Here is a 14,784-nt window from a genome sequence, read left to right as displayed (position 1 = left end):
TTTTACCTCGATTGAAAAACTAGAAAGTAATGTTTTTAATGATTTTCATTAATTCGAATAAAATTCGACACATGTGTTATCTTGACGTCGCGAATATTTTCCGCGAATTAAATGACGCGCGAATTATGCAGCGCGTATTCGTTCAACCGTTTTAGGACGGCTGTATGAGAGAGAGAGAGAGAGAGAGAAAGAGAGAGAGAACACGCTCGTGAGAAACAGACTTTACGGCAAAATTGGTGTTCGTAGTTAGTGCCGTTGCCATACACTGCATAATAATAATAATAGCGCGTTTGCGCGGTTTGTTGTATTGTGCTTTCGGACAGGCATTATTACATCTATGTTATCCACGAGTGGGCGACGTTATTACGTTACCATGACGTAAAAGAGAGTCCTCGTTTCGCTCGAGTTGCGCGTATGACAAACGATTTGTTTCGCGCGTCGCGTATATTTATTTACGCGTAATTAATGTGCCATACGTGGACGACTCTCGCAGATACTTTATATCGACCGTTTGCCCTTTATTTTTCATTATTCAGCAGTCACTGCCGCCGCGCCTGTAGTCGTGCTGAGTTATAATGTTAGAAGCGTGATTCTTTTTCTGGGTCATCGGTTGTTGTAAATATTTTGCTTTCCTCTTTTTTTGTATTTGTTTTTTTAGTGCGCCACACTGCGTCCAATAAGCGGCGGATTCGCAAAATACGCCAGAGCCCCCTTCTTCTCACTTCCCTCTCCAACTGTTCGGTTCTGGTGCGCTAATAAATGGCCGTATAATATAATCCGAACGTGGCCCATATTTCCGACAAAAATACACCCTCGACGACAATCGGTTAAATTCTGCGGTGCTGTTTTACTAATTCACTGAAATTCGCGCTCACAGACGCGACGTAAATTATTAGCGTTCGAATAGTCGTTACTTTTTTTTTTCCTTCCAGCCGCCGATAGATCTATCATTTCCCCAGCGTCGAGGGTCGTCACGTTTCTTCCCGCTGCGTACAGAGGAAGAAATCTCTATCCTTTCGTTCCCTCTTCTCCCTCTCTCGAAAGAGAAAGAAAAGAAAGAAAAAAGAAAGAGAATCTCTTCACCGACGGGATTTCTCCGCCAAATGCGGAAGATGATGTGCCGGGGAGAGTTACATTGTGGGAGAGCGGCAGGGTCGAACTTTCATGAGTAGTTTGGGCCGTCAGTCACGTTTCCCGTGCCGAGACGGACCTTCTGTGCGGCGCTCGCGCTCCTCCGTGGCAACCGCAAGGACAGCTTGCTGCTTGCCGTTGCCGTTCTTCGCGCGTCCTAAACGACCGGAAACTTTCAAATTACCGCGTACATACCACGCGCGTACGTGTTTCTTCGAGGCTTTCGGGACGACGAGTGCTCATGTGGCGAGAGAGAGAAGTGGATTTTCACCTAGAACGTAGTCGTTGTTGCCTCGGTCTACGTTGGTCCATGTTGTCCTCGAGAACGATCGTTAAGCCGCCACTCTCTGGCCACATTAACACGTCGACTTCGGCCTTGCTACCCATCAAGCCGCGGATCTACGGCGAGTTGATACGTTCCCCGAGTCCGGTCCTCGGCTGCTGAGAACACTCGTAATCCTCGACAACGAGCGCTGGAACCGTGATTAACCCTTCATCGCTGTTCGCGGACCGAGTCGTAGATTCGAGTCGCCACCGCAAACTGCCTCGCTGTTCTTTCTCTCTTTTTGTCTTCTTCCCTTTCTCTCTGTGTTCCTCTGCATTCCATCTCTCTATTTTTATTAATAATCTCGCTTATTCTCGCGCGCGCGTACGCGCGCACACACTCACACATATATCACGGCTAAATTGCTGGCGTGTAATTTGATTTCCGCCGCTCTCTCGCTGAATCGGTCACCCGTCCCATTTCCTTTCCCTCTATCTTCCTTCCTACTGCGCGTTAGATATTAGTAATCTGGAAATTGGGGCGTCGCATTAGCCGTGTTAACTGATAATGCAAAGCGTTGGTATCTCGCGGATCGGGAAACAATGGCGCGATGCCGAGGCTAGGATTGCTTGTACAGATATTATCGGTCGGATGAAACGGATTTCCGCTCCCGCGTCGTCGATAAATATTCACCCTCGGACATGTGAGCCTCCGACTCACCGGCGCTTCCAAGAGTCTCTCTTTTCCTATTTCTTTCTATCTCTCTGTTATCTCGAGTATTCGATCGTTCGAATTAATAATCCTTAATTATTAGCACGTCTGACTTTTTAGGCTTTCGCGGTGTCTATGCACATTAGATTTGTTTTCCAGATTTGAGCCGCGTGGATTCATCTTTGATTCCGACGAATATCGCGAATATTTCAGTCCGCTTCATCAGGGAGAAACGATCCGATGTCGAATTACTCCTGAGAATTCTTCCCTTACATAGTAGTTGGCATAGGGGGAGAGGGATGGAGAGACAGGAAGGTTGGGGGGGTTGGCAGAGGGGATGAAGTGGTAAATTTGTCGTTTGACATGTTTTGGAACAAAGATGAATCCACGCAGCTCAAACTTGGAAACCAAATCTAATATTAGCACGTTAATCTACCGTAGTCAAGCTTGTTGCCAAGCAGCGGACGCAAAAATAACGGACACTCGATGCGCAACTCGAAAAACTAGAGAGATACATCTCTCCTGTTGATTGATTTTAGTTTTTGATTCGTTTGATATAAAAAAATGAGTTAGCGTTTGATCCGGTGGGAGCCCGGGAAATCGAGGTAGTTTGTATCGCGCGGCCGAGCGAGCGATACATTTTCACCGGGGCGAAATCCGCCTCTCTTGCCGTAGCAATTCGTTCCGCCGGAGAGTACGCGGCCCGACGTGTTTAAAATAATCGGTTTGCGCGACTTTAATTTGTTTTAATAGCGAATACCTCCGTGGCGTCGCTCACGGGCTCGTTATACCGCAGCAGTTATAGCGAATTTTTCCGGCGCATCGTCAAAAGCACCGACGACGACGACGACGACGATGACGCGCGCTCACTCGCTCGCTCGCTCGTTTGCTCGCCTCGCGATACCTGTTGCCGGGAAAAGCGGCGCGCGCGTTCGGTTAGAAATCGCCGTGAAAATTAGTCGGAATTATCCGGAGCAACAGCTGCTGAGAACGAGGCATAAAGGCGCGATTACTCCGCGTCGTCGCTGTGACCAACAGCCGCGCGCGCGGGGCTATGATACTTCGGCGTCTCCAACCCCAAGAGTTTGCGATTATTTCGACGGGAGAAGGTGTGACAGAGGGACTGAATGACGGCTCGAGGTAGTAGGTAGCTCTTTTGATCGCTCTCAGTATACGAAGCCTTTAATTTCGAATGCAAGGCGTGGAAGAAGGATAACCTGGGAACTCACTCTCACCCTCTCTCGCCTTCTCTCCCGCTTTTCACTCGACCGCCTCAACTCGCTTGTGCTTCTCTAATACGATGCTTGGTAATTAACTCGCGAATTACGAGACCGTGGCGCTGGAACTTTCGCGGTCCCAAGTCGACTGAAGGGCCGCGCGGGTTTATAACTACTGCCGGCGGGGAGAACGTCACGCGGGAGACTGAGATATCACTTGAGAAGCACTCGCAGGTGCGCGCGCGATCGAACATCAGCATTGAATTAGGAGGAAAAATCGAGAGAAATCGTCGTGGTTTCTCTTGACTTTTCTCTGGGAATTGTCGTGTAAACGAAATAGAGATCTCTTTCGAGTCGCGATTGCATTCGCTGGAAGAAGTGTTAGCTCTTACGGGTTTTCTAAAATAAGCCGTTAGTTATCGTATCTCTCATATCGGTGATAAGTCAGAATAATAAGTCATTAATCTTAGGTAACTTGTATCCACAATAAATGCATAGTAAATCGTAGTAGGTCGTTGCGTCATAATATTTCAACCAATCAGTGACAAGATGGTTTTTAGTCAGTTTTGGTCAATTTTCTCGATAAAGATAGCGGACATATATTGTCTTTTGATTGGTCCGTCATAAAGTTTCATATTTATAACTTTAATGCTGTAAGAAATGAAATTTGGTCATTTTCATGTAGTCACTGATTACTGATTTGTTGTTGCCTTACGATACCCTATAGTGACTTGCTTACTTGTTGTTGACTTCTGATCCATTACTCTAACGACTCATTGTAAATAGAAAGCCCATCAGGATTACTTCCTTTCACGAAGGGAAAAAGTAGATAGTAAAGTAAAAACGCCACAAGCGCTACGGAAAACTTCCCTTTTGTTTTTCCCTTAGGAAGAAGCGATGACGCGGACGTTAAAGTATCCTTCCGCTCGCTTTGTCGCTCGCTGCCACAGAAAACTTCCCCTCACACTCGGATGTGTCCACCCCTCGTCTTCCGTCGTTTCCCAAAAATGTCATGGGGACGGGACGTTATACTTCGGAAAACCATTCCGTCCAAGTCGTGGCCGCGCGCGCGGGAGAGAGAAAAGCACTCGGGAATCAAGCGAGCCGGAAGGCAAGCGCGCATACCGTGAAATATTCTTTTGCGTTTTTCGAATCAACTGCTCACACTGTGTCCGACTCGGCGACACTGTCAGCCCGCGCCGCGCACGATTAAATTCTTATCGCGCCGCGAATTTCGCGACAAGTCGATGGTTCTCTGTATATATCTGTCGGGTCGATAATCGGCTAAGAATCTTCGGGGCTCTCAGGCGCAGCCGGCAGGAGAATTCGCGCGAACATTATCGATCCCTTTCGATCCTCGCGTGGTTCCACGAAGCGACGCGGCGTACTTCAAGCCGCGTACAATTTCGGCTTAAAGAGGACAACCGACGTCGCGGATAATGTCGGTTGCGGTGACGGTGGTGCAGGTGCAGGCAATAGATGGCAAAGGAAGGCGTAGGAGGGTGAAGGGAACTGCGGAGGAGTGACTGAGAGAGAGAGAGAGAGAGAGAGAGAGAGGGAGAGAGAGGGAGAGATAGAGAGGAGGGCAATAGGGAAGCCAGTCGTAACAAACAAGGCGTACCGTAGAGACAAGAGCATTGTCCCTCGGCTATATGCAACTAACCCGCGGTATAATATACTCTCCTCCGTTCTCCCTTCCTCCCGTCGTCGCCAACACCCTTCTTGGCGTCGCGCGCGCGAAGGTACGGTCTACCCACCGCCTTGGCTCACAACCCTACTACAGATCCACACAGCCGCCGTTACCTTCTATTATACCGTTCCTATACCGGCTAGCGTCGCTACGAAACAACCGACTAAATGAAGACACATTGCTTTCATTATGAGCTACCTAGTATACGGTTCGCACACCACCACCATCACCGCCGCCGCCGTCGCCGCCGCCGCCGCCACCACCACCACCATCGCCACGACTGACACCGCAGTCGACCGTCTCGCCCCTTCAGCCTTTACCTACGATTATCTGTTAGAATGAACTAGCCGGTAGATTCGCAAACTCCTCTAGTTAGGATATACGCCGTAGAGTGTTGCAGCACGCTCCGCTGCGTAATTCTTCAACGACAACCCTCGTGTCCCGCACGCTCGGCAACGAAGACGTTAATATCGAGCCGTCGACAGTGACGCTCGAAAGTGACGGATGCGTGAATTCACGGTGTGCTCGCGATATCGTAAATTGGAACAATCCGACAGCACGACACAACGCGACACGCGATAAAAGTCGAGAGATAACGACAGCGACTCCGCGAATCTCACCACCACCCCGGCGTGTAGCGACCCGAGGAGCGTGTACGACGAGGTGTGGCGCACGTCGAAACCGCGACAAAACCGCGAGCTGTCAGTAACATCGGGCGTCGCCTTCGTGAAGACCCTTCTTTCCCCCCGGCGCGTCGCACGTCGTGCGCGCGAGTTTCTTGCCGCCGCCGTCGTTATCAGCAGCCAACCCTCCCCGCTGCTTTGGCCTCCATGTCCGCCGCGACCGTACAGTCGGATTATCGTTCGTCAAACATGAACTCGCGGAGGCGTCCGTCGCCGTGTAATGTCGCGCCCCGCAGGAGAGAGCGAGCGATTTATTAAGGGCGCAAAAACGGGCCTTTAAGAACCAACAGTGGAGGGTGAGGACGCGAGCAGCAGAGGGAAACGGCGGGGGATAGACGCGGCACTACCGAAAGACATTTGTCTTATTCAAATGGCAACTGGCGGAAGAAGTTGAAGAAGAAACGCAGGGAACGAGCGGTTCGAACAGAGAGAGAGAGAGAGAGAGAGAGAGAGAGAGAGAGAGAAGGGGGAAGGTGATTGTAGGTAGAATGTGAAACATCGCAGTGCCAGCGAGCGTCTCTGTCTCGCTTCTTTCTCTCTGCTACATTCTCTCGTTCTGTCGTCCGTCTCACTCCTTGCTCGAGAGATGCTCGTTGCTGCCTCCTCTGGTCCTCCGATCCACAACCATCACCGTCACCCACCCCCGTCATCTCGTCCTTGTCGGCGAACTCGTCGCTTACAAGCTCACCGCTGGGACCGACTCTGCAGTTTCCACTGTTTTTCACGTAATTAGAAGCCGGATAATTTATTTAACAACGCTCGACGCGCGGTCGCAGAACTTTTATTGTTTCGTGACTCCCGGCGGGGTAGACGGGGTCGAGGATGCAAGAAAACTAGATTGCGACGTGGCTGCTCGGTTGTTTCGCTCGCTTGCGTGTACCCCTTTGGCATTCAAGCCGCCTTCGGGGCAACGACGGGGGCGGATGATGCTGGTAGTGGTGGTGGTCCTGGTTGTTCGTACTCAACCTGGAGATGATTACGAGAGGATGAAAGGGAGCTGTATTACATTCGCGCGTACTGCGCAAATGCGAAGAGCAGATATAATGTGTGAGTGTACGTGTATGTGTGTCGGTGTTACCCTTTTTTGCCTTTATGTTTGCGAGGGTGGTTATCAGTCGTAAGAGGAAATCTCGTCGTCGGATTCGTAACTATTTATAGTATTCCGGAACGTTAATCTCTCGGCGTGTTCTCTTTCCTTCTCTCTCCTCCACGTATTCAAATATAGAAAAACGTTGTCGCGTTGCGTTCCACCGGCATTTTAACTCCGCGCGAAACATGTTACGTGACACCCCTTGTCTGACGAGATCCGTATTAAAGTTCACGTCGAAGATAAACGCGATGCTTCGCGTTTCACGCCCCATACACTACCAAGTATTGCCTTTATGATGCGGTGGCCACCAACGTGTCGATCGTGAATCGGGCTTAGCGTAGCATTGACAGCATCGTGTCATCTCGTTACACTTTTTTCTGAACAGAGTGCTTGTCAACCGGGCGAGTATCCGAGTTAATATTTTAATCTTACTTTCGACTTGAACTTTCCGATATATGTATATTCTAAAGGATCGATGTATTTGTAATACATATGAAAATTGAAATCCTACTTGATCTTAAGTGATCTAAAAAACGCACAAAATGTAATTTATAAGTTCTAAAAAAAAGAAGACCTTTCAACAAAGCTCATAGGTTAAGTAGAATCAAAAGGGAATGATATAGACTTTAGAGTTTCAAAGTAGGCATTAAGGAGTTTATTCACCAGGTATGTATTTTCAAGGCCCCAGGACCGTATTTTTATGGCTCCAAAGCGGTATTTTTAGTATTTTACTGCAATAAATGTTACGTTAAGTTTTTGTATAGTTTTAACCATTTTAAATGATTTCAATAGATGAACTTTCTAAATGAAATATTGAGATAGAAAATAGGATCAAAATTCCAACTCGGGAGAATGGGCGACATCAATAGCCACTTCTTATGCCGATGAGTCCGACCGATATTTTAGTTGTTTCCCCTTTTCCTCTTTTGATTCCTCTGTCATTCTTTTTGTCCGTGTGCGAAACCGACTCCGATTCCCCAGCCAGAACAATGTCCGCGCGAGAGCGGTCTTTATAAATATGCATGTCGACGTAACGCGCGGGCGAGCTCGACGCGTCGTCCTCGTCCTCATCGTCGGCGACCGGTACATTAGCCGGAAGTGCGGGCTAGGAGGCGAACGATGAACGTTGCTAATATTGTTTACCTCACGGATTATTACGGGACGCCGGTGCAGTCGCCGCGACGGTGGATATTATTTTTCGCGCACCGTTTTCGCTGCTGCGGGATTGGTATTTCCGCGAAGAGAAGGACCTCCTCGTGCTCTCTCGATCCGCCAGCCCTCCGACCTGGTTGCCGAGTTCGTTCCCGTCGTCTCGGCGATTACACCGCGTTTCCGTGCGCGGACATGAGCTCGCGGCCGTAACGATTACGCCGAGCCGACGTCGTAACTCCACGATACCGGGGTTGACCGCTACCATTGCTCCACTACCGTGGAGTTTTATCTCGCGAGTCGTTTCGCGGCGATTACATATTTCGCCGCAGTGTACACGTCGAGTCGGTGCGAGCCGCCGACTCTCCGGCGAAGACCGTAATTGCGTCCGGCCGGACCGCGACCTCTCCGTCGCGATAGCGACTTCCATGCCTCCGTAATTATCCGGAACGCGAAACGCCCGGCACCACGGACCATTCTCCAACGTTGACGTTCTTCCTCACGTCGCGCTATTTTCCTCACGTATCTTCTGAGACCGTTATGCGACGCGGTCCGCGGTTACGGATGTAGATTCTACGTCTTTCATTTCAGTAGTCCTTTTTTCAGATGTTGATTATATTACACAAGTTATCTACTCAATGCATTTATCTTAGTCAAGTCTCTTGCAATAAATATTGGTCCTACTCACACTTTCAATCTAACTCGCATCATTTCACACAATATTTTCACTTCAAATCTTGCCTTCATTGACTAGACCGACCATTAATCTTGCCTTTGTTGGCTGGATATCTTATCATAAAAACCTCCACAACTTCGAAACGATTTACCCAAAGTGGATAAAACTATAGTATTTTGGAGAGGTTTCAAGAAGGGCCTATAAGAATATACCATAAATATTTTTTATTTCTTAGATATTTTTTTTTTCTAAATCTACTTATTATTACTTATTATTTATTATTCGTGAACGTCGCACTCGCGTAGTCGAACACGCTTTCAGCAGTCGTGAAACGCGAAGAAATGATCGGCACCTTGTTCGGTCGCAGCGATATTTTGCGAAGAATTTTCCTGGGCGGAGATTTTTTATCCATCACGCGCGTTGCATTTTATCAAAGGCTCTCGATGGTGAATTCAATCAAAACCCGTCGAACCAGAGCGACGGCTTCCGTGCGTGTACAGACGGCTAGATGGACAAGCAGCGACTGGCGGTCTGTAGACGGACGAGCGCGAAGCGCGGGGCTAATAGCAGTTACGATTGAGAAGGAGAGGATAAGAGAAAAGAGAGAGAGAGAGAGGGGGGGGGGCAGTTGCCGGTTGCAACGCGACTGAAAAAACGTGATGAGACTACCAAATGACGTTAGAGGAGGAGCCGGATTCGGAGTTACGTTTGGAAATATCGACAGCGCAGTCGTTTCGTCTCGGAACGTTCGCAACTACGCGATTCAGAGAGAGTTCCGCGGTATTAATTAAACAATTTCACCGGCAACACTACGACAAACACGCGAAATCGGAAAGGGATATACGGAGGAGGCGTGCGTCCCGCGCCGTTTCGCTAGCTATTCCACATGACGATTTGGAAGCGCGTTTAGATGTCGTAAAAGTAAGTTCGTTCGCTTACTCGACCAATCGACCCGTTCAAATGGAAATTTGATTCGTGGTATACTGTCAGCGTTGGAACCAATTTATTTCTCCAGCTTCTTTTCCGAGCAATTTCAATTACTCACGAAGACTGACATTTCATTACTTTTATTTTTCCTCTTAAATATAAAAAGAAAATCCTCTTATTTTTCTCCTTATTGGCGGAATAAATTATTTCAATATTTCTCATTTCATACGCTGACGTATATTATAAATCGAACACGCATCCGAAATGTCCAGACGCCTTTTTATTCTTGTTTCGCGAAAGGTGCTGTTCTTATCTATCGTGTGGCAAACTTGTTCGGAATTGATTTTGAACTCACGTTATCGCGATAACGTAAGTCCGGCGACCTAAGTCGATCCCCGCAATTACACTTCGACTTTACATCAGGGCAAACATCGTCCTCTCCCTCACTCGTTCTCAGCGTGTAGTCGATCAATACGCTTAAAGACTTAAGTCTTACGTTTTGCATTGACTGGTGGACTTAACTCCGGCCAAAGTCGCCGTCTGACTCAACTCGCTCTAGCACCACTGTGTTTGCCCGACTGCAAATTCGGCCTTACTACTACCGACCTGTCGTTCTACTACTACTACTTACTCTCATGCCTATCTTGTCGCTACCAAAACTCAAATCTTTACTAAAACATACAACACATACACTCAAAGCACACACACGCACACACACATATTGTGCAGACACATGTCTGTTTGGGCAAGACGAAAGAGGAAGAGAAAGAGAGATAGAGGAAGCTCTCGCGTGAGAATAACAACAGTGTGCGAGATACTAAATCCTTTTTAGAGAATCCCTTAGCAGTGGATAAACTCGGGATTATCTCATCGCGATCAGGAACGCCGATATCTCTTCCGACACCTCGCTCGAGTACGACGTATTTGAGCCGCGACAATTCGCAACGCGAATTTAAAATGTCGCTGTTGGATTTTGACCGCGTTTCATTATGCATTTCCACTTTCCTGAGCCAAAATTGTAGATCTATTTTCGACCTGAATATTCTAACATCTATACATTCTGAAGGATCAACATGTTTGATACACATAGAAACAGAAGTCTTGTTTAACGCCTCTAAACGGCAAATAATGGATTTTAAGAAAGTGTACATTTTGTTATTTATAAAATATTTCGTATTGATATAAGTAAATATATTATTAGCATCTACTAAATATTTTTTAGATATTTTTTCTCAGCGTAGACTACAGAATGTCAAAATAGAGATTAAGTGCGATATAGAGTTTGAAAGTAGGATCAAGATTTCGACTTGAGAGCTACACTCGCGATGGACTCGCGAGGAAAACGTCTTGAGAGGAATGAGAAATCTCTTCGATCTGCAAATTGCTGTCTTCGCGAACTTCGAACACTTCGTGGTGTAACGGACATTAACAAAATAATGTCGGTAAGCCGTTTCTCAGATGGCTGAATAGTGCAGCGCTCTTATGTAATATTTATACTGCGGAAGAGCCGCAACGTGCGGCTTCCTTCGTTCGCAACGTCAATCTCTTTTTCATGCGCCTCAGTGTTGGGTATACCTTTGTGTTTCTATTTTTGAGCGCGTTCAGCTGCATGCGATCGCACGAGTAACGGGGTGAGGAACGAGATCGTCGATAATTGTCGGTGAAATAGTAATGCAAATGCGCGATAAATTAGCATGTTGCCGTACAGGCGACTGGACGATGCCTGACGCTTCTTTCCCGTTCATACGATACCGTGTATAATGATTTTCCGATATTTATAACGGACACCTGTGCGAGAGAGGAAGGAGAGAGAGAGAGAGAGAGAGAGAGAGAGAGAGGCAAAGGTAGGGAGCGATACCCTTAAAAATTTGTTTTTGTTAGTTCACCGTGAATCACGAAAGTCTCGCGTGCGAAAAAGAAATACGAATAAAGAGATAAAAATTTCACGATAACATCCGCGCATTTCTATCCGTTGTTTTGCCGTGCCGTTATTTCTATTAGTTCCGCGCTTGGTATCATTTTTTAAAAGGTTAGTATATTTTTTATTCGTGAGTTCTTCGCAAATGAACCGTTGAATATGAACGAACGCGTCGTAAAAACGACGAACGGGCTCGCGCTAAGTTCCTCATAAATCATTTTCGCGTGATCATGAAAGAAATATAAAACAGAAAAGGGAAATATTTAGAGATTTTGCCTCATGAATAGAAATCCCCGCGTTAAAGATATATATTTCGCTTCGTCAGAGGTGCGTGGTCATAATTATGAAGATGAAAGTGTAATGTGTATGTTCATGTTACATCGGACGTTTCGGACGTCATCGCGACGTTTCTAAAGCTGCCAGAGTTGTGATGACCCACCTGTGATTACGAGATACATAACGAAGCGCCTCCCCCTTCCTCTCTTTCTTTCTCTTTTACTCGTGCAGTAACGCAAAATGCAACGATCACCACTCGTGTACACAAGTGCCGCGAGTGCGCGCGCGCGCGCATGTGGGTGGTTTTGACGTTAATGAAAACGCTCGTGTACGCCAATTCAACTTCAAATTGAATTCGTTTATGACATCTCGTGACTTCACAGGGAAACGACACGACAACGAAAATATAACAAAGAGCCAGGCCAGCCAGCTAGCTAGCTAGCCAACTAGTCAGTCGGCCGAGCAATCGCGAAACAGGATAGTCGTAATATACGAAATTGGAACACAACATATGCACATGTGTATATATGCATTTAAAATTTATTATTTATATATATATATATATATATATATATATATATATATATCTTATAAATGCTCAAGTGAGCGCGGGTGTGGCTTGCTCACGTGAACACGTGAACACGCAAGCTCGCCCACAGGCCACGCTTTTTTCAATATTTATATAAAATATTATATAAAATTATATTTTATAAAATAATATCTTATAAATTTTATCTAAAATATTTTTGTGTTTGCTCAGTTCGAGATATTCACTTGATCTATTTAAAATATGAACTTATATACACATAAATATACATATATAAAATATATACATATATACATATTTAAAATATAAACTTATATACACACATAAATATACGTATATACACACATAAATATACGTATATACACACATAAATATACACACACACACACATATATATATATACATACATACAGTATATTCGTGGGAACTCGCGAAAAAAATAACTTTTTCACAAGTCCTGAGTGGCTCATTTCCGATAATATCCAAAAAATTTCGGTGTCAATCGCGAGTGCATCGACTCTTGCACTAAGGTGACTCGCGCACTAATAAGACGTTTAAAAGTTCGTGGCCGACGGAACAGAATTTCGCGCTCGCGCGATGCAAGTTGCGTAATGCCCACATACAACTCCCGGTTAGTAACCCGACTTAATGGTGAACGGATTTCAAGCCTTCCGTCATCATTACATGGTCGCTGCTGTACAGCGCGGTGGTATGGTGGCGAATGTCGCGGACCTAACGATATAATTTAAACACGCGCGCAACGGCAAGCAATTGCAACACGTCGTGTAGTTTCTCCGCGTTTCGAATTTCATTACTCAATTATGTTACATCTCTCTTTGACCAATGTCGATTTAATATTCATTAAATAACATCGCGCGAAAATATTCATATTTAACTGACCATGGAGGTATTTATATTTCATATGCGCGACTTTCAATTCGACACCATCAGCATTGTCTAGATTAATGTTTACATATAAATTCGAAAGTCGATTGATGACCGGCTACTAACTCCTTGTTCTCATCGTTTTATTAAATTTAGTGATCCTTATCGGAATATCGATTCGTTGGCTTCATTTCAGAGGCAAAGTGATTGACAAATTACGTTCTATGAATAAAGCTGCTGACAGCTAATACGGGACAATTTTTGAGACCTGAAATATGTCCGTTCCCGTTACCAGAAGATATCTCCAACACGTTCTTATTTCGGATTAACTTCAGATTGCTAATGTTACACGATAAATGACATTTTGTATTTGTGGTAGTCATATCATTTTAAGTCAAGATGATTAACATTGATAATCTAGGATTAAATTACTCCGCTTCTTTTTGCGTCCACCTCGATCCTGTCATCGATCGTAAGAAAGAAATCTATAAGTTCCCCTTGATTCTTACAAGTAAACCTATTCAAAAGTTACATTATTTATTTCTTATGCATTTGTGTTGTACTTGTTGATGATAAGAGAACATTAAAAAGCTATAAACTACCCGTGAAACTCAAAGTGGGCCAAAATGAAAAAATATGACTTAAATATTTTTTGTATTTCTACATTTGTGCCAAATTAGAAAGAAATCGAAGTGTACCTTTTAGGTAGGTTTACTTGTTAGTCTTTCTTGGAGCACCTCGGAAACGCGGAGCATGTCATTGGAGTTCGTTCCTGATCTCTTATCCCCCGGTACGCAGCGACGCGCGATATGGGTGAAAAATTTAGGGGGCGTTTAATGCGGAACGCGCGATTCGCGAGCCCTTGCTCGGGGTGCTCGCGTCTTTTCCAGGAGAGTCATATTATCGCGGATCGATATCGACATACGAAGATGTCAGCGTGTCGCATGCGTGAGAGGCGGCCGGATATATATTTATCGGCTCCGCGTCAATTCTGCAATCTAACGTGATTTACGACGACGAGGATCGCGGCATTTTCAATGTCGTGGAAGGCCGTTAGGGAGAAAATCGGTTACGTGACGAGTTTCGTACACACCGCGGTCGTGAAAAATGACCGGCGTTTGACAAAGCAGCTTCCCTTAAATCGCGCCGCTGGCGACACACCATTATCTTGCGAGACGTCACACACGCGAGCACACAACCACATGCACACACGCGCACGCGTCTGCATATACCTTCCACCTGCGACCGGGTTTTCCTGCCACAAAACGCCCCCTGTCGCCCATCCCCTTCGTCACCCTCGTCTTTTGGCTTCCGTGGCGTGTGACTCCATTATCTCACGGCTGCGCTTTAGCGGGAGTAATGCCGGAAGGGACGACGTAACCGGGTAGGCAAGTGGCTCACGCGACGAAATTCATCAAGCACATCAGCGTAGTGTACGTCATGACCGCACGGTCTACTGGTAGGCTGATACGAACGGTTTACGATTGTCGCCGGAGTTAACAGCGGAAGAACATCGATGTTTACTTACGCTTCACGCGCATTGTAACTTCCACAGTTACTCCAGAGGGAGTGAAAAGTTCTCTCTCTCTCTCTCTCTCTCTCTCTCTCTCTCTCTCTCT

The 14,784-nt window shown here is 46.2% G+C and overlaps 1 protein-coding gene across 12 annotated transcripts in view; it reads right to left on the bottom strand.

Annotated features, from left to right (window-relative positions):
* The window catches only part of LOC116847936 (synaptogenesis protein syg-2-like), a 413,298-nt gene that overhangs the window by 66,234 nt on the left and 332,280 nt on the right, over positions 1-14,784 (bottom strand). The gene's annotated exons all lie outside the window — the stretch shown is intronic.

The sequence above is a fragment of the Odontomachus brunneus genome, unplaced genomic scaffold, assembly GCF_010583005.1.
Source record: "Odontomachus brunneus isolate Ranch 3 - 2012 unplaced genomic scaffold, Obru_v1 Obru_scaffold_085, whole genome shotgun sequence".
NCBI lineage: Eukaryota > Metazoa > Arthropoda > Insecta > Hymenoptera > Formicidae > Odontomachus > Odontomachus brunneus.
The sequence above is the reverse complement of the archived record's forward strand: the minus strand, read 5'-3'. Positions and strand labels throughout refer to the sequence as shown.